Source organism: Cebidichthys violaceus, unplaced genomic scaffold, assembly GCF_023349555.1.
Source record: "Cebidichthys violaceus isolate CVI_PGR_0920_01 unplaced genomic scaffold, fCebVio1.0.p SCAF_187, whole genome shotgun sequence".
NCBI lineage: Eukaryota > Metazoa > Chordata > Actinopteri > Perciformes > Stichaeidae > Cebidichthys > Cebidichthys violaceus.
Window position 1 is genome coordinate 103176 of NW_027176358.1, and position 19014 is coordinate 122189.

The 19014-nt window shown below is 41.6% G+C and overlaps 1 protein-coding gene across 1 annotated transcript in view; it reads left to right on the forward strand.

The window, feature by feature from the left end:
* Window positions 1-15622: 15622 nt before the first annotated feature.
* cdh5 (cadherin 5) overlaps window positions 15623-19014 on the forward strand; it is a 31934-nt gene continuing 28542 nt past the window's right edge. The window contains exon 1 of the mRNA XM_068712966.1: window positions 15623-16463. The gene's annotated coding sequence lies outside the window, so the exon portion shown is untranslated. The remainder of the gene's footprint in view (window positions 16464-19014) is intronic.

Sequence of the window (19014 nt, forward strand, 5' to 3'; positions counted from 1 at the left end):
ATCAGTTTAACAGTTATTTATTAGGTTTAAAAGTAACAAAGACAAACATAAACTAACAGTGACATGTGAAGTCAGTAATTTCAGCAGTGTTGTATAGTGTCGAAACCAACCATAACCTGAACCAAAACCAAAATGGATGTCTTGAGTAGGAGAGAGAGGCCAACTGAGGATCCAGAGGGTTTTTATAAAGGGTGCACAGGCCCAGTGTTGTTCATGGCCTCAGGTGTCTCCACTCTGCCTGACGATCCTGTGCCACACCCACCTCCACGGAAGGCAGCCAAACAGGCACACTACTGAGTATATTTTTGCTCCCCAGAGGATGAACCCTTTCTATTTTGGACATTTACTATTAAGCCAAAGTCATACTTTCCGCGTCCAATAGTATGTGTAAATTTAGCAATTTGTAGATATCGCCCAAAATCAATTTGTGGGTAATTCAAGTGGATGGATCAAACAAAAACAACGGGTCTTTCACCCAGGAGACTGTTGCTCGTTCCCCGTGTGACTTGAGAAGTCAACGTTGATTTATTTGTCATGTAACTTCTCTACTTAAGTAATCCGACCACGATCTTCTTCTAAAGTTCTAGTTTTTCTGCAAAGAAGAAGTTTATCTTGAAAATACTGTAGGCGCGTAACGAGCGGATATTGACCTGCGTTGCTGTACTTCTTTTAAGAAAACGTACGAAAAATGTGAACCGTTGCGTGAGAATGTGTTGGGCTTCCGAGCGACAGCATAAGCAGAACATCTCAGATCCTCTTCTGTTTAAAGAACTACATTTTTGATGCGTCACTCTTTCATTGTGAAGACCTGCCAGGTGATCGGATGACAAAACAGACTTGTGTTGCAATTAAATAGATTCCTTATACTTGCATGCAGCTGGTGAAATAATAAGAATGAATGGCTGTGGTGTATTTTTCCAACAGCGTTCTGAAAAGGAGAACCATCCAGGAGTATTTAGCGATTGTACCTGCATGTCAATTTGGTTGAATATATTCATGTTTGTGTGAAAAGTGGTTCGTTGCAGCCGGAGGGAGAGCAGTGAGCTCGAAACGCGTTGCCTTCCTATTTGCATGTTATGTTCCAGTCGTTCTTATCTCCCTCCTCGGCTCTGTGTGCCTTTGTTGATTTGTGCACATCAGACGCTTCGACAAATATTTCTGCGCTCTTTGCAAACACGGAACTCCCAATTTTCCTTCTGTTGTTTCTGTTTCAGAGAGAGAGAACCGTTTTTTGACATGCATTTGTTGATAGCTACCCCGAATAATAAGGTTCTGGTGACACGTTAGCATGAGCTTGCGTGTGCGCTAGCGTATCTTTTGTGTGTGTGTGTGTGTGTGTGTGTGTTTGGCAGGAGGCAACAAGGGCAGTAAGAGCAGAGTGGGGTTTTATGATGAAATTCAGTGGCAATTTGAAGTCTCCAATCATTGAACCAGAAAGTGAGAAAAATAGGGAAAGGGGGAAAGGGAGCGAGGTGGAAAGAGGGGAAAAGGTGGGAGGAGAGAGAGAGAGACAGAAGGAGGATGGGTAAGAGCAAACAAGAGATTGCGAAAAAGAGGAATAAAGTAAAGAGAGAGAAAGATAGAGAGAATTAATGGCTTCATCATACAGTAAGCTAAGAGACAACATGAAAGCATCGCCTCAGCCTGTTTATCATAAAAAAACAACAACACAGTGTGTGCGTTTGTGCCTCTGATTGCACTGTTGCAAGCTTTTTGTGTGTGTTTATGTCTGTCAGTCTGTGTAATTACTCTCATTCCTCTCCACACAACAGCTATAGCTGCAGGTTTCGCCGAGTTGACATTCAAGCGCTTGTGATAAACAACTCAGTCAGATTTGTTTGGCCCGGCTCGGCACTCCGCGTGCTTCTAGGGAGGGCATTTGAATCGCATGCAGGGGGGAGGAAAAAAAAAAAAAATGGAGAAAACACCAATAAAGAAGAAGAAGGAAAAAGGCAGCAGTCCTAGAGTCTGGGCACTAGTTAGCACCGTTTGGCAAGGAGTGAGGAAAGGTTGCATCATCAGAGAGACGGGGAGCGGGAGATCACCTACTGAACATCAAAACAGTTTAACCTTGATGCTCTCCGTATCACAGCTGCGTGACCGCGCGTCAAAAAGAAAAAAAAAAAATCCTGACCTTGAAAGTGAAATCATTTCCATTTCAATGTTTTAACACATTTCCAAGACGTTCTAATCCAGAGGACGTATACGGCGATCCCCGCAGCACAATTTGGTTCCTAGATAGTAACAAAAATAAATAATATTCCCCTGCCTGTAGACACATGATTAAAAAGGGAATAAATAAATCAGAATACAAGCTAAATAGAGAGGTAGAAGGGAACAAGCACACAAAGTATGAATATAAAATACGACAATCATTGTTTCAAATATAGTGCAGGTGATAAATAATAAAATACACGTTTCATATATTGTTTTCTCTATAAATCTGACATGTCACACAGACGTAGAGTTCCTCTAAAGAGGCTCCATTTTCAAACCAAAAGAGAAGGAGGAATAACAAAAGGAGGCGTGCGGAGCATGTTTATTTCTCCCTCTCTGCCTCGGGCGGTTTAAACTGAACACATTTTCTGTTGCACTGTGAGTTCATTTGAATTCAGTCATTTGAAAAGATAAAGTATTTCTCTGTCACTTTTTTTCTTTTCTTTTTTTTTTTTCCTCTCCATTTCAAAATCGGGCGCTCATTCTTTTCACCTTGTTTGCCGAGTGCTGCCCAAAATTCAAACAAGGAGGGAAAAAAAAAAAAACCCCCAACGCATGCCAGTTTCACGGTTTTGCATCTTAATGCTCTACGCTGCGGTGTGAGTTGGTTTTCTATTGCCTCACTTTAAAAGTCGAGCCTGTAAACAAAGTGCCGGGCTGCGATGCTCGCTGTGTGCGGCTGTAAGATGCTGCAAGTGCCGTGTGAAGAATGTCTAAACATTTGAACATTTGATGTAAGGGACATGTTGATAGTAGACGTATTTCCATCAACAGTGGGGTGGCGATGATTGGCATCTGAAACCACTGTTAGTACATCTGCGATTTAAAAAAAAACTATGACCACATTTCCCATTAAAATGGAATCAAACCAGATGTTTTTATCACGTAAAAACCCTGATGTATTACGGGGAGTGATACTGGAATCCAAGAAGGCGGACAATCATTCCAATGAAAATTACTCATACAGTGCATATGCCAAAAAAAACATTTTCTGTTGTGCTTCGAAATCCCATAGAAATAGCTTTTCAAGACACCATTTAACCCATTTAACCCTGGTTTAAAAATGTATACAGAGTTATAACCCTGTTTGTCATCCGTGTAGTTTTACAGACATCTCTTTTATTAAGGAGGTCTACAGCTAAATGTTTTTTGGGGCATTGTTGTGGTTGCAGTATCGTAGCGGCCAAATGGGACAAGTTAGCAGCCAGACTGACTTGCTGTGTCAAATCCAGCTCTCTTAGAAGAAGAAGAGTCTCCCTCTTTTTGTTTTGGTGTCGTAAACTGGCATCAACGTCCTAAACCTGCATTCTCTCTAGTGTCCACCAGGGGGCGACTGGTCTGGTTGTATAGAAGTCTAGTCTAAAATGACTCTACTTCTCTCTTGATTTATTCCCTCAGTAAACATTGTAAACATGAGTTTATGGTCTCAATCTCTAGTTTACAGTCTTCTTCAATACAGCATGATGTTCATTTAGTACATTATGCTCCATTTAGAGTCAAACAGACCATAAAGCAGGGTAAGCTTGAGGGCGTGGCTACACGGTGATTGACAGGTCTCTACCACAGCGTCTGGGATTTGTCCGTGTTTTTGTCTTCCAACTTTAACCCTTTCACGGTGTGTTTTCGCTTAAAAATGCCATTGGATTTTACTCAGCCCCACCCTCGTGTGTCACTTCTGGTTGCGGAAAAAACCAAGATGGCGACGGCCAAAATGCCGAACCGGAGGCTTCAAAACGTAAGTCCACAGACCCATGGGTGACGTCACAGTGACTACTACCACTTCTTACAGACAGTCTATCGTATTAGAGGAAACGCTCTTCACCAATAGTACAATGCTCAGGGAATTGGACGAAATGCTTCTCAGGCTTTAATTTAAAGACATTACATGTCATTCGGACCTCTTTTACAGCTGGTGGTAGATTCATTAAAACATTTTCTTTTGTCATTTACCAGGAAAGTCTCTTGTTTTTCTTGAGATACTCCTGGAAAAAAACCCCCCCTCACAACAGAAACATCCAGAAAACAGCAAGCAGACGATTTGATTAGGCAGCATATCGAAAAAATACCCAAAAAATGATCAAAACCCTCCGTTCCTCCAAACCCTCTCTCTCATCCAGCTGTGCGTCTGGCTTATATGTTATCATGCATCTGTCAGTTTCTATGTTTCTGTGAGTATCTTTGCATGTCCGTGTCTCTCTGTGTATGCACACATCTGTCAATGTGGTTCTGTCCATGTTTGTCGACACTATATGTGCGAGTCTCTCCAGTCCTGCTATGTTCTCCAGTTTGATGTGAATGAGGAGTGACTCTGTTAAAAGCATTAACATTTTCAAACCCCGAATCACTAATGGGGATGTTGTTGGGGAGGAGAGGCATTTCGGCAGAACGCTGCATTATTTAGCATCCACTAGTTAGCATCCTCAAAGAAATGCACACACACACACGCACACACACACACACACACACACGCACACACGCACACATGTGTTTTTCACACTTTTGATATATGAGAAATACGGAGATGAGAGCTCGGCAGAGCACATTAAAACCACACAATCACAAAATGTCTCCATAATGAGGCAGAAACACATACGCACAGATTTCAATTCACAGTGTGCAAAGGAAAATACACACATTTTTTTTTCTGAATCAGACCTCAGATACACACACACACACACACACACACACACACACACACACAAAGACACACAGAGATATCCTTAGACGTCTCGTCATTGATTCAACCTCTGATAGGTTTCGGCCACAGAGCGGAGGGGAGTGATGAAAGACAGGCGCAATAAGAGACAGACAGGTGGGAGAGACGTGGAGAAATGGGGGAGTGAAACAAGACGAGGCAGCGGGGAGGGGAGTCGGTGTGAGAGACATTTGTAGGTCCTTATCTCTGGGTTTTAATGGGGATGTTGCATATGAATTGTGCATGTGCGTGCCATCCTTCAGCCCCACCCTCCTCTTCTCACCCCCCCCCCCCCCCCCCCCCCACACACTTCTTTACCTAAATATTTATCTTGAATGTTCAACACCTACTCAAGTCCTTTCTAATAAAATCTTCAAACTGCCTTTTCGACTGCATTTATCTGTGTAAGTGAAAAAAAACAAGATGATTTTCAGCCATGCCAGCAGCGCTGTTTGGCAAATCTTTTCAAGGCAACCTTTTGATGGAATGCCATGGACTTTTTCATTCATGGTCCCCAGAGGAGGACGCATGCTGATTTTGATTTTCTTCAAGCCCCACCATGAGGTTGACATTTGAATGGTTTGCCATGACATTTCATACACATATTTAATTTCCTCCGGAGGATGAATTGTTATCATTTGCCTGATCGCTGAGGCTTTCCACCATCAGGTCAAATTTTTTCAAGTCCTTAAAACATGTAAGCTATATAGCTTGTTAGCAGACCTCTGAATTGATAATCACTTTTCAAATAATTTTTACTGCAGACAGTTTTATATGTCATAACGTAAAGCACAGGTGTCATTTTAAAAGCATGCAGAATACCAGAGCACTCGATATTGGATCGCCTCAATAAAATGCAGCCATCGTCTGAGCTCATCGTCATCAATTACACCTGTGCATTTTGTCTGTTTATGATATGTCAGAATAGCTGCTAAGCCGCTTTATCTTTTTTATACACAGCCTGAACTTTGACTTTACCTTATCAATTCTTTTCTCAAGAAAATGAACACAAAGAGACACGAAACAACTACAAAGAGACTCAAAACAACTACAAAGAGATTCAAAACAACTACAGAGACACAAAATGACCACAAAAGACTAAAAATGACTAAAGTGATTCAAAGCAACTATAATGACAATCAAAACAACTACAAAGGGACTCAAACAAACTTCAAAGAGACTCAAACTAACTTCAAAGAGACTCAAAACAACTACAAAGAGACTCAAAACAAACTTCAGAGAGACTCAAAACAACTACAAAGAGATTCAAAACAACTACAAAGAGACACAAAATGACCACAAAAGACTAAAAATGACTAAAGTGATTCAAAGCAACTATAATGACACTCAAAACAACTACAAAGGGACTCAAACAAACTTCAAAGAGACTCAAAACAACTACAAAGAGACTCAAAACAACTTCAAAAAGACTCAAATGAGTGAAAAATTACACAAAACAACTACTATGAGATGCAAAACAAATACAAAAGTGACAAAATAACAATAGACCAAAAAGAACTAAACAAAGCAATAAGAAAGTGACACAAAACAACCACAAAGAGACACAAGATGACCATAAGGAGAAGTAAAACCACAGAGAGATGCGTAACGACTACAATTAGACACAAAACCACAACATAAAGAGGCTAAACTACAATAACGCCTGTGTGTCTTTCTCCTCTGTAGGAGAGGTGGTGGGGCCTTTTGCATGCTTGTACCCGGGGGCCCATTGTTTCCGCCCATGCATGTGAGAGAAAAATCCTCTTCTGCCTCCATAAAGTACAGTAAGGAGGCTGAATAAAGAGGTGTTGACTAAATGGCCATTCAGCCTAAATATAATGTTAGTAGAAGAAGATTTGAATTTGTTTCGGTAAATGTGTTTATTATATACTGTTAATATAAATGCTTACAAGTTGTATACTGCTCCTTTGTTCCATCATATTCCTTTTGTTTTAACCCCCCCCCCCCCCCCAACCCCCATATCTCTCTCTCTCTCTCTCTCTCTCTCTCTCTCTCTCTTTCTCTGTCTGTGTCACCCTGAGGCGATATTTCACATTACCATGTACATCAGTCATAGGAGCTCTGGTTAAATGCATCTTATACCTCTCTGCAGCGGACACACACGTTTATTAGCACACACACACACACACACACACACACACACACACACACACACACACACAGTCACATACACTCACTCACACACACACACACACACAGGTCATGTAGAACTCAGTCATGCATGATGACAGATCCTAATAGCTGTTACTTGTCTACACACACACACACACACACACACACACACACACACACAGAAAGCCCACACAAATGCAGTACAGGAAGGCTTACAAACGCACACACACACACACACACACACACACACACACACACACACACAGATCATGGTGGCATGGTAGAGTGTACACGCAGACATGCACACACACACACACACACACACACACACACAGAAACAGAAAGCTCATCCAGAGCCAAGTAATGTTGACAGCGACCCTGCTATTTTTAAAGGGCACACTTCACAAGATATCATCTCCTCATCATTTGTCCTCAGGGATCTTTGTCTATTTACACAACACACACACACCCACACACACACACATGGTAGACACACACATATATGCAAGCATTGTATAGGCACACAAAAACATGCACACAGTAGGGGTTAATGTCCCATCTCTCCGGATCTGTGTGTCGTAACAATTCAAGCTGGTGAAAACTGAAATGACGTTTTTTTTTTTTTTCTTTAACCGAGGTCATGGGAGTGTTAGGCTTTTTTCTTTGTTTGCCTTGACTCGATTTTCACATCAATTTCAGAGTGCAAAGAAGATTTTTACGTTAAATTTAAAGTAATGTGGTCAATAGAAAAGACAACAGCAGCTGCTGCGTCAAATCAGCCACCTGCATCAGAAGACTTGATTCATTTCTGGTTTTATTTATAGAATAAGAACGTCACATGCTCTTAACTTATTAAAGGGAATTTGTAATTCTCCATTAATACTAAATGAACCAAATGATATACTGTCGCTAAACAGAAAACTGGTGCTGAATAGCAGCAGTATAGAGAACGGCTTAAGCTGTGTTGATTCTAGGTTCAAACTGAAATTCCTTAATTGTTTGAGCTTCGAAGAAACAAGAAGTCAAAATGTGTGACCGAAAGAATGCCATAGATCAAACGTGCAACTCATCGATTGTCAAAAAGGAACAACTTGGCCATCTTCCTAAAATCCTGAAAACATTTTAGTAATAAACATTTAGTAATTACTTCACTTCTTAATGAAAGCTGTTTGCTGTTATCAGTATTCGTGGCAGTCATGTCTGAAAAGCCCAAAGTGCGCGTTGGGCGCCTTGTTACAAAAATGTGCAGGTAACTTAAAATACATAATAACCTCATTTTTGGCTCGCGCACTCTTGTGACGACGGATACTACTGTGTATTACTCTTCCGACGCATGTGAAAGCAGTGACAGCTGATGTGCTTTAAAGATGAATAAGTGACGTTATGAACTTTCAGATAGAGCTGACTGACAGCCAGTGGTGGAAGAAATATTCAGGCTATTTTTGTTCAATTAGAAATAGTCATACCCCAGTGTATGAATACTCTGCTGAAAGTAAAAGTCCAGCATTCAAAATCTTAAATTAAGGAACAACATTACTTTTGTATTCTTGAATTATCTGAATCTGAACATCGGTAAAGTTAAATTAAAGCAGCGACGTAAAAAGTTGCCTCCAAAATGTAGTGTAGAGTACAAAGTAGCATTAAATGGAAACATTCAAGTGAAGTACAAGTACCTCAAAATTCTACTTTTTACTACTACTCTACTTATATTCACCCCTGCGTACAGCATAAGGGGATTCTGGATAGTTCTGCTTTTCAGACACAGAAACAAACAACAAAACAAACATCTGCCTCTCGGTCTAATCTGTTATGAATTGTTGGCTGTGATGAAGAAGGGCATCCTCAGTTTGCCTGAGGCAGCCGGTCTTCTGTTAGTCTCTGTTGTAGAGAGACGTTTCCCTGCTGTGGATGCTGCGTCCTGGGCCGCAATATCTTAAAGGCAATTATTTGATCTCACGTTGTTTTACAGGTTTTCCTGGGTACCACCAGTGTCTTTTGCCTTATGTTTCTCTCAGATACAATTACATAAAACACAATCTGTATTGCTGTCTGTGGAGACATCTGGCAAATCTAAATCAGACTGATTGTTGGCTGTTGCTTTGTTACTCTGTCGTTCCTGAAATCACGGTGTAACTTCCAGAGCAACAAATCTTCAAAGAGTTCATATGATATCTTACTAGAAGCTATTTTGTTACTTTTTGTGCAACACGAGCGATCAGTACGCCTGCACAAGCCCATGCGATTGGTTTAGAAAAAGATCTGGGTTTGGGTCAAAATACCAACCTAAGTAACGGAACTTAAGTACGTAAATTACGTAACAAAAAAGTAAATGTTGGCTTGGTCTCTGCCAAAAAGTTGAGACCCTCAATGGTCGCTATCTACGTAGCAGAAGGGGAGGGACCACTAAACTTATTTAGCGTATTTTCCGTCCTGTGTGAAACACGGGGCACACTCAGCAAAAGTAAAATCAAGTTCATTTTTTAATTTAACAATTGTCAGCAGATATTTCAACGGGGGGGCGGATGGCAACAGCCATGTTTGATTAGAGACAGAACTACTGTGATGAAATTCACGCACAATGCAAGTAAGTACAAAGTGTACACAGTGTACTACATAGAAGTGTACTAACAGAGGAGTCCAGATTGAGACACAGCATTGGTTGAGGCAGTGGATTTGTCTGCTCTGAGGTTGTCAAAATTACATTTACACTGGGGATGTCAAGATTTTTACCACAACTGAAAATACTAAAAATACAATCTTATATTTCCTTATCACTGATGGTAATATCTGAGTTCATATTCTGGTTAATAATCCTGTGTATCTTTCCACAATTGTTGTGATATCAAAATGTCATACTGCGACATCCCTAATTTCCACATGTATAATCATAATCACACACTTGCAGGATAATGTATACAAAAGTCTGGATGTAAAACAATTTTAAAAGTCAAAATAGTCAAAAATAGTTGTCCACATGACAGATAAAGATCAGTATTAGTATTATATGTAGAATAAGATTCCAGTGGTGGCTGCGTAGGAACGTTTACAATAACCACAAATGAAGAGCGTTGTAAAGCTTCTTAGATACAAGTAGGGGGAAGGTTGGGAACCACTGGGTTAAGGTTTGGGAATGGTTTTGGTTACAGTTAAAAGAAACCAATGTTGGTTGGAAACGAGAAACAATGGGTCCTTTGTTTGCATGCATGATATTGGCTTTCAATACATCTGCTCAAGTGTATATATTGAATTTGATATATAATCCCAGTACGTTTGATCCAAATGCACAACTAAAGAAATGCAGCTTTTCACTGGAAATGAATGGAGCGTCTGATGCAACAACGCAGCGAGGAAGTCTGTAAAACAAACATTTTTGATCACTGTGGTGAAATTTACTGACTGACATTTACATAAAGCGTTTCTAACAGCCTTTTATGCGATAGTGAGGCGATTAACAAATGTGTTGCAGCGCGACTAATGAATCGTGACTGAAAATACATGCTGAAATTATTCAGTGATTTGCTTGTGCAGTAATACGCATGGAAACATTGTTCTGAAGCATATGAGGGCGTAGAGCGTTCTGAAGTAAAGCTGCTTTTGTCTGTTCGTGTGAGATTCTAGTCTTGCTTGTAGAAAGTGTAATTTGGGATAAAATCATTTAGAAACTCTGGATGAATTGAGTGTTGAATACTAACGGTTTCTAGGTGAAAACATTTAAAAACACATTTACGCAATCAGTTCCTTGTAAGTTTAACCTTAGATTCAGTTTTCAGCACCTTTCAACAAAAAATCATGAAATTAAATTATTTAAGAAAAGAAATATAAGGTAATAAATATCAACATGAATGTCAAAATACCCAACAATGACTTCAATGTCAAAGTATACGCCGATGATACGCAGCAGTTCAGAAACGTCATTAAATAAAGTTTGCACAACATTTAGGTCTGAAAGTACAACTCAACAAGAGGAATTCAACTGAAGAGCAACATATTCAAAAGAAGCAGAAAGACATCTGCTTGCATTGGAAAGAATTATTAGCGGCTCAACCTCCTTTTTCATGCACCATATCTTTGCTTATAAAACTGAAGTTGGGAGGAGTGTACTTAATGAGAACTGTTCCCATTACGTCTTGCTCAAATTAAGTTTCAGTTTTTAATCCACTCATCTTTATCCACAGTTATTTCTTTTTTCCTACCATCCTTTTGAATAGTGTAATTAATTTTTGAAATTTCCTTTTGATAACTTTCGTTTGTGTGTTGAAGTTCCCGTTCACTTTCATATGTGAAATGGTGTGACAAATTAACGGCGCATGTTCACATGGAGCTTCAGATCAAGCGATTTGCCAAGGACACATGGGGGACTTTGGAACCACTTCACAGTTTTTTAACCTTATCTCTGCTTTTGTCATCTGATGACATGCCTTTAAACTCCACTTCACTTGTCAATACTCTCTTTATGTCATAGCCAGGCTCTGTTCACCACCCAAAAATCCTACACCTGATGATGCAAGCACGGGCCAAACGGCAGCAAGAAAGACTCATTCCAGCCCCAAGACGAGAAATCGTTGTCTTTACCAGATAAAACTGTGAGATTTTGGAAAAAAGGAGCTAAAGTACCATTTTAAAAGGAGGGAAACTAGAGATTTTCTTGGTAGTCCTCATCCTCTGACTGTCTGAACAGATAAAGGACTATGGAGGGAAGAAAAATTTGACTATAAATGCTAAATGTTTTGGTGTGTAATGACGCCTTTGATGAGAAATTGATTGAGATACAGTAGAACTGTGTTTCTTTAAAGCTCGATGTGATAATTAGGGATAATACCGATACACGGGATGGACAGAGGGTCCGATTTCACAACTGCAGTCTGTTATCTGCAAGTACCAGGCAGCACGCTCTTGTGTAATCGAGAGATCAACAGTGTGTGGACCAAACACAACGCTGAGAAAAGAAAAACATGGAAGGAAAAAGAAACTCGCCTAATGAAAGCCAAATCATGTGGTACGACGTAAACCCTGAATCCCCAGGTGTAAATTCAGCAACCAGTTTATGTCTATGGTGGCAAAAACCTTGTTGAACAAATAAACAAAAATGTAATGTTAACTGTTTCTTTGTCTTTATCTTTTTTTCAAACCACACCAATCACCAAGCCAATTCCCTTGTGTGTGCAAAGATGACAATAAACCGCTTCTGATTGAGATTTTGATTTGCAAAAAATGGTTTGTGGTTATTTGTGTGATCTGGCCCTTTAAAATATGAAGCACTGCTGGCTGTATAGATAAAACAAACTGCGTGGAAAAGGACTTTTATTATATCATCAGCTATTAAATATTGCTCCGTCAATCAACACTTTGATACGTGGGTTCTCAGAGCGACCCACCTTCACAGCAGCGTTTGCAGCGGTGAATCGGGGTGCTCCGTGTTATTTTGTCTACCCTCTGAACATGCTTCTAAAAATATATATAAAAGCATTGTAGGTGTTAATGATGAAAGCGGCCTCTTTATGCAGATATAGCGCCGTTAAAAAAGATCTGGCACGTTAGACGTTTGCCTCTCTCTGTCTCTCTGTCTGTCTGTCTCTCAGTCCTCCAGTCCTTGATGTTCGACTCCCAGCGGTCTTCTTCCAGTCAAACCACCAGTGGGGGGATATCACCCGTTTCCTTACATGTCATGAGCGCAGCGAGGATGCAATTTTTTTAGTGCCAAAGTGTTTTTTTTTTTTTTTAAAAAGAAAAAGTAGGCCAAGAGCATGAGGATTTTTGAAAAGACAGAATGACAGAGAGACTCAGAGGAGGGGAGGAAGAAGAGACGTGTAAACAAGTTTCCATCGTATTTGCGACGTTTGTTGGTCGTTTGTTTGTGGGACAACCGTCACTCTTGTTCACGTCGAAAGACAACAGACAGCCGACACGAGGACAAACTCTTTCTCTTTGCTGCTTCCTCTCTTGTTCCTTTTCTCTACATACACACACACATCACTGGCTCTGCCCGGTTCAGTTTGATCATCTTTAAAAGGTACGGTATTCAAAAACCATCAACACTTAAAGTTAAGAGGCATGAACAATACATATTAATACACACAAACCACAGATTATCAATTATGGTATATTAAGTTGATTAGAATAATGTTGGGTGATAGATCAAAATAAAATAATAATACATTTTCAGACGCTTTCCTTCAGGCTTCTTCTTTTCTCTCTGGTGTGTCTCCGTCATCAAAGTCACCAGTCTGTCCCTTATCTGTCTCAGCTGACACACACATTTGCACACACACTTTCTGACAGAGACTTTTTTTTCCCCCTGAAGTTAGATATTAGTTCTTTGTCAAAAAAAACCCCAAATAGATGACACTCGTGTAAAAAAAAAAAAAAAAAGCGTTGTTCACCGGGGAAGGTAAAAACCAGAAACGTGGGGAAGTAAAAATGTTACTTTGTTAATACGACCTCACAGAGAGAACGGCTGCGAAGGCAAGCGAACGTCTCTTAAATGTGAAGGCGGAAACAACACGTTGACCTCTTACAGGTGATCAGAAGATACAGCCGAGCGTTGCTTCAGGTAACGGAAGACGACGAAGTAAAAATCCAAGACGGCCGGTTTTGAATAATGGATCCTCAAGCTTGAGGGGTGGGTTTCTTTTAACCACGACGGTGACGACGTCACGAACCAAAACGCAGACTGTCCAACAGAGGCGTCATCAAACATTTGCGAAGCAGATTTTTTTTTTTTAGTAAATCCTGCATTGTTCTTCACTGCTGTCGTTAGCACACTGCTACATTTGTTCGCGTGTTACCGCCGCTAGTCTGAAACCCAACGGCGGGATGCGAAAGGCGTCGCTCGGACTCAATCCAGTCTCACCTCGCCCTCACCGAATACTGACGCCTGGTCAGCGGCGCCACTCGGCATCTGAGAGCGTCGCGATGAAAAGCACCCTTTAGCCTCTGTGTGAGACGCACTGGGCTTTCAATTTACACCGATGTGAAACTAACATCTGTATGTGTGATAGCTCACTACATAACTTCATTTACGTAACAAACATACTTGTTTTAACAGGCCATATTATTTTCCTAAATTTTATTTTTATTTTCCTAATATTTTCCTAATATTTTCCTAATATTTTCTTAATATTTTCCTATATTTTATTGTTATTTTCCTAATATTTTCCTAATATTTTCCTAATATTTTCCTAAATTTTATTTTTATTTTCCTAATTCACAACAATAAAAACATTAAGATTAACATCCGTACATTAACTACTTCATTTACGTATGACGTTTTATTTACGTAGTTCTCATTTTAATCTCTCTTTAATCTAGTCCTAAACATAACCAAGCAGTTTAGTCGCGTGAAGATATACGTTGTAAGTTTATTTTGAAAAGACACTGCATGCATGTAACAAGCGGCAACTGTACGTTTCTTGAGAACGTCGAGAGTTTATTTTGAAAACTAAACTATTTATGTAATAAGTGGAAAGTGACGCGCGGTCCCTGATTTATTCCCTACGAACTGCTGCGTGGCGATACGATGCCCTGACGCATTCCAAGATTGATGACGGAGGGGAATTTAGAGCGTCCTAGTTTGAAGCAAAGGGCCAATGACCTGTTGTATTTTAAGAGCTGGGAGTGAGAATGGGTTTGTCCACTTGGGAATGCAGAAAAAAACAAAACAAAATTGGAACCGACGCTGCTCTAAACCACCAATAGTAGTCAAAAACTCCACAGCTCAAGTAGTGTCAGTGGCTGTTCCTGATCAGAAAAAGGTAAAAGGACATTTGCTATTGTTTTGAAAGTCAGCGACAAAACAACCTTTTTGTGCTTCAGTTTGTGGAAATTATTGAGAGATCCTAGACAATCCACAACTGCTGCAATAAGGGGGGAGGAATTCAAAGTAAATGTTGATTTTTTCATGTCATGTTGATGATCGGCAGTGCTGCTCCCAGATGTGAGGAAAATATTCTATGAGTGGAGCTCAAACTGCAAATAACACGAGAGCGAGCAAACAGAGAGAGAGAGAGAGAGAGAGAGAGAGAGAGAGGGAGGGAGGGAGGGAGAGAGGGAGGGATGGAAGTGAAAAAGACAGGACTGCTGTTGCCACAGGAGAGGTTTCATGTAAAAACACACACGCTGGCTTTCCTGTCCAATTCGCCAAATTACTGACGAACAACTCCCCCTAAAGAGAAGAGAAGGGGGGGTGAGATGGATGAAGTGTGTGTGTGTGTGTGTGTGTGTGTGTGTGTGTGGCGACAAGATCTCTCTGTCAGATACACTCACACACACACTCTCTCTCTCAGCCCTCTGAAATATTTACTAGCCTCATGTGGGGAAATCTCTAAGGATTATCCCCAATAACCTGTTTAACTTAATCCTTATCTCAAACACATGAATAATAAATCTCCCCCCACCCCCCCCACTCCCCCCGTCTCTCCCTCTCTCCGAGGAGGACTGAAAAGTAACGCCTCTCTCACCTTCCTCTCCATCTCCCTCCCTCCCTCCCTTCAACTCCCTCACACACTCACTCCATCTGCTTCATGAACACGAGCCGGCTGCTTTCTCTGCCTCTCCGAGCGTCTTTGAGCTGTTCTGACATATGCGCTCCCTCTCTCTCTCTCTCTCTCTCTCTCTCTCCAGCTTCTCTGCCTCTTTCCTTTTTTCCCTGTCTTTTCAACCAATCCCCATACCTCTCCATACCTCTATATATCTCTCTCTCTCTTCCTCCCTCACCCCCCCCCTCCTTCCCTTTTACAGGACAGGAAAAAGGAGCAGTAGCAGGGTGCACCAGCGGAAACTGACCACAATGACAGGGAGAGGAAGTGGGCAGTGACCTGTGTGAGAGGGGGACTGCGGTTTGGACAGATGTGGTTCACCACTGGATGAGAAAACCCACATCAGAGGCGACAGGAGGGGGGAAAAAAGAGCCAAAGAGCCCTGGAACCTGTTGGAGGAAAAACCTCAACAAACCTGGTCGATAAACACCATTTTTACAAAACTTTGAGAGAAAAACCGACAGAAGCAAGAGCGATATCTCTGAGTGAACTCCGGGATTCATTCTCATTCAAAGAGGAATCGACCTCATACTTCGTCATCAAAGACTTATCCTGTTTTTTTTGTTTTTTTTTAATCTCGAAGAGGATTTTGTACAGAAACCCGGTGAGAAACCAAGCGGAGAGGAGAAATCCCTGCCTGTTCAACAACACCTGCTGCTCTCTTTCAACATCAGAAAAAAGGAGAGAGAGCGAGGACAGACGCGTAGTCGGAGGTGGTTTTACTCCCTGCTGAGCATTCGACCACCTACCGGCCACTAATCTCTACCGCGACCTGCCACATTCATAAAGTATAACCTCCAGTCTGACCGCGCAACAGAGCGCCTTGAAGGATTTGGGCATCATTTCGGTCTGATTCTACTTGGCTTGGACCATCTGTCTGTGTGGTAAGTTTCCTTTTTTCCTTCTATCTTGAGAAACACTGATTGTGCAGGTGTGTTATGTGTGTGTGTGTGTGTGTGTGTGTGTGTGTGTGTGTGTGTGTGGATAATAAGTATAGGTGCTGAACAATTACACGGATAGATACATCCAGAGCTTTGCAGCTCAGCAAATGAGAGTCTGAATGTGATTAAAAAGCGGTGTAGAGCGGCAAATTGTAACCCAGATCCTTTGAAAAAAACCCCACTCCAGGCTACCCCCCCCCCCCCCCCCCCCCCCCCAGTCACTCCAGGGTGAAAACGCTCATGAATACCGGTCAAACTGTCTCCAAGAAGGTACTGAAATAACTTGAAATGATGGTCGTTACCCCCTTCAAGGACGTCCACATATGTCACGCCAATGATCCCGGACAGCTGGAGATTTGAATGCTGTAATTGAGCGCTGTTCCCCCCCCCCAGAGGGCTGGACTGTCATTCCCGGAGACAAGACTGCTGCGACCATTAAGACGATACCGGTATGATCTAGGACGGAGCGGGACATTTTTTTAAGAGAAAGACAGAAGATAAATCCACCAGGAGTTTCATCTTGGAAGACTCCTGTCAACTTGACGTCAAGCTGCTGCGGCTATAAAGTATTGACGACGCCATTTAATATTTGCAAAGTGGTCGAGCGGTGTCATTTTTGTCAGCTGGAGAGTTGCCTGCTAGTGTGTGCAGAATGTGTTTATAGCATACCGGGGTTGACATAAATGACAATAAAAGATCTCAGGGGGGTAGTCGGATCAATTCTGGTGCCGTGGTTATAACGTGGAGAGCTGTTTCTGTTATTCTGTCCACCCCCTGTGTGTGTGTGTGTGTGTGTGTGAGAGAGTAGTTCCTCTTTAGTGTGTGTTTTTTTTCTTTGTGGATCTGTTCTCCATGGCCCCCGAGTGACAGAGGTGATTTGATTTGGTTGTTACGTCGAAAGCCTTTGATGCAACTAAACCCAGTGGTCTAATTCCTGGAGAGGGAACTATCAGTGAAAATCCTTTGGGTGCCATCTGGGAGACCTCACCCTCCCACACACACACACACACACACACACACACGCACACACACGCACACACACGCATAAGATTCATGATTAGAGCCATTCATTCAGATATATGTCAGAGTGCTTGACAGGCTGTCCAGCTGTGGCGATGTTAGCGCAGCTGAAGTCGCTGATTGCGGCTGAAAGACCCAGTTGGGGTTTTATTTTCAGGGACTGACCTGTATTCTGCACTTTTTTTACGCAACATGCCAACGCTTCACCTCGTATCGGAACACGTTTGAAATTTAAATTGTAATGCCACTTGAACGTTTCCCCGATTGGTCCAGAGGCTTTCAAATGCTGGCCTGATCGGAGAGAGATTTTTTTTTCTTTGCGATGTGCTGGTTGAACTAATGAGAAATAATCGTGTAGCTACTTTATGTACATGGTTTATAAGATAATTCAGTATGTGCTGTGTGGACAAGAAAAAAACATCATATCCCCCCCCCCCCCCCCTCATAGTTGGGCTCCTTCAACATTTTCACCACTCGGATGTGCCGTGTTGGAAATGTTGCCTTCGGCGGAGTCAGGGGCTGACAGCTGAGCCAAAACCAATGTGGATAACACGCTAGGCTTTAAATTATTTTCAGATGGCTGTTGGTTATTACTGTCAGATTTAAAAGCTGGCCCACATCATTCACAACAGTCTCGCCGTAATGAAATCTGATTCGTCTGATTGTGAAAGTAAAATAGAATTAACTAGAATGGCTCTCGGACACCAATCAGAGCATGAAGAAACTCTGTGACATGACAGTGTCAGTGAGGACACCGTGTGTGTGTGTGTGTGTGTGTGTGTGTGTGTGTGTGTGTGTGTGTGTGAGCGGTTCCTGGTGTGACTTGCTGGCAGACAGATTGTTAGAAGCTGCTTTGTGATTAAACATGTTTTAATCTCAACAACAGACACTATTCAGCGGTCGACCGTCGCAGATTTGAAGCTGTGGAATCACCTCCTGTGCCACATAAGCCGTGTTTCCATTCACACATTTTGATGTGTCGCGTTGAGCCGCGTGAAAACAAAAGCAAAATTTGATAAAAAAAACCCCACAAACTCTGACGTAGCGAACATTCATTTCACGTGACCGATTAGCTGTTTCTCATATATTCTCATGCTTGTCTTCGTCTCCAGCATGAAACATGGACAATACTAGCTGCCATTAAAATGTTCACAGGCAGATTCCCGCCATGCGTAGCCTACAGCGCCAAATTCTGACCATGCTACCCTATAGCCGAGTTCATGCGCTTCAAGCGGGAGATGTTTAAACTGTTGCTCCTCCGGTGCTCGTCAGAATTAGTCCTGATTAAATAAAAGGTACAGGTTCCTCCTCTGGGGAGAAGTTTCGCAAATGTCAACCTGTTCCATTATGCAGCAGGCTATCTCGTGTGCAAAAGTACACATTTTCATGTCAGGGTGGTGCTATAGAGAAAAAAGGTCATGTGATCATCAAAGTCAACAGGGTTCATCCTCTGGGGACCAGGAGTAGCCCTGAA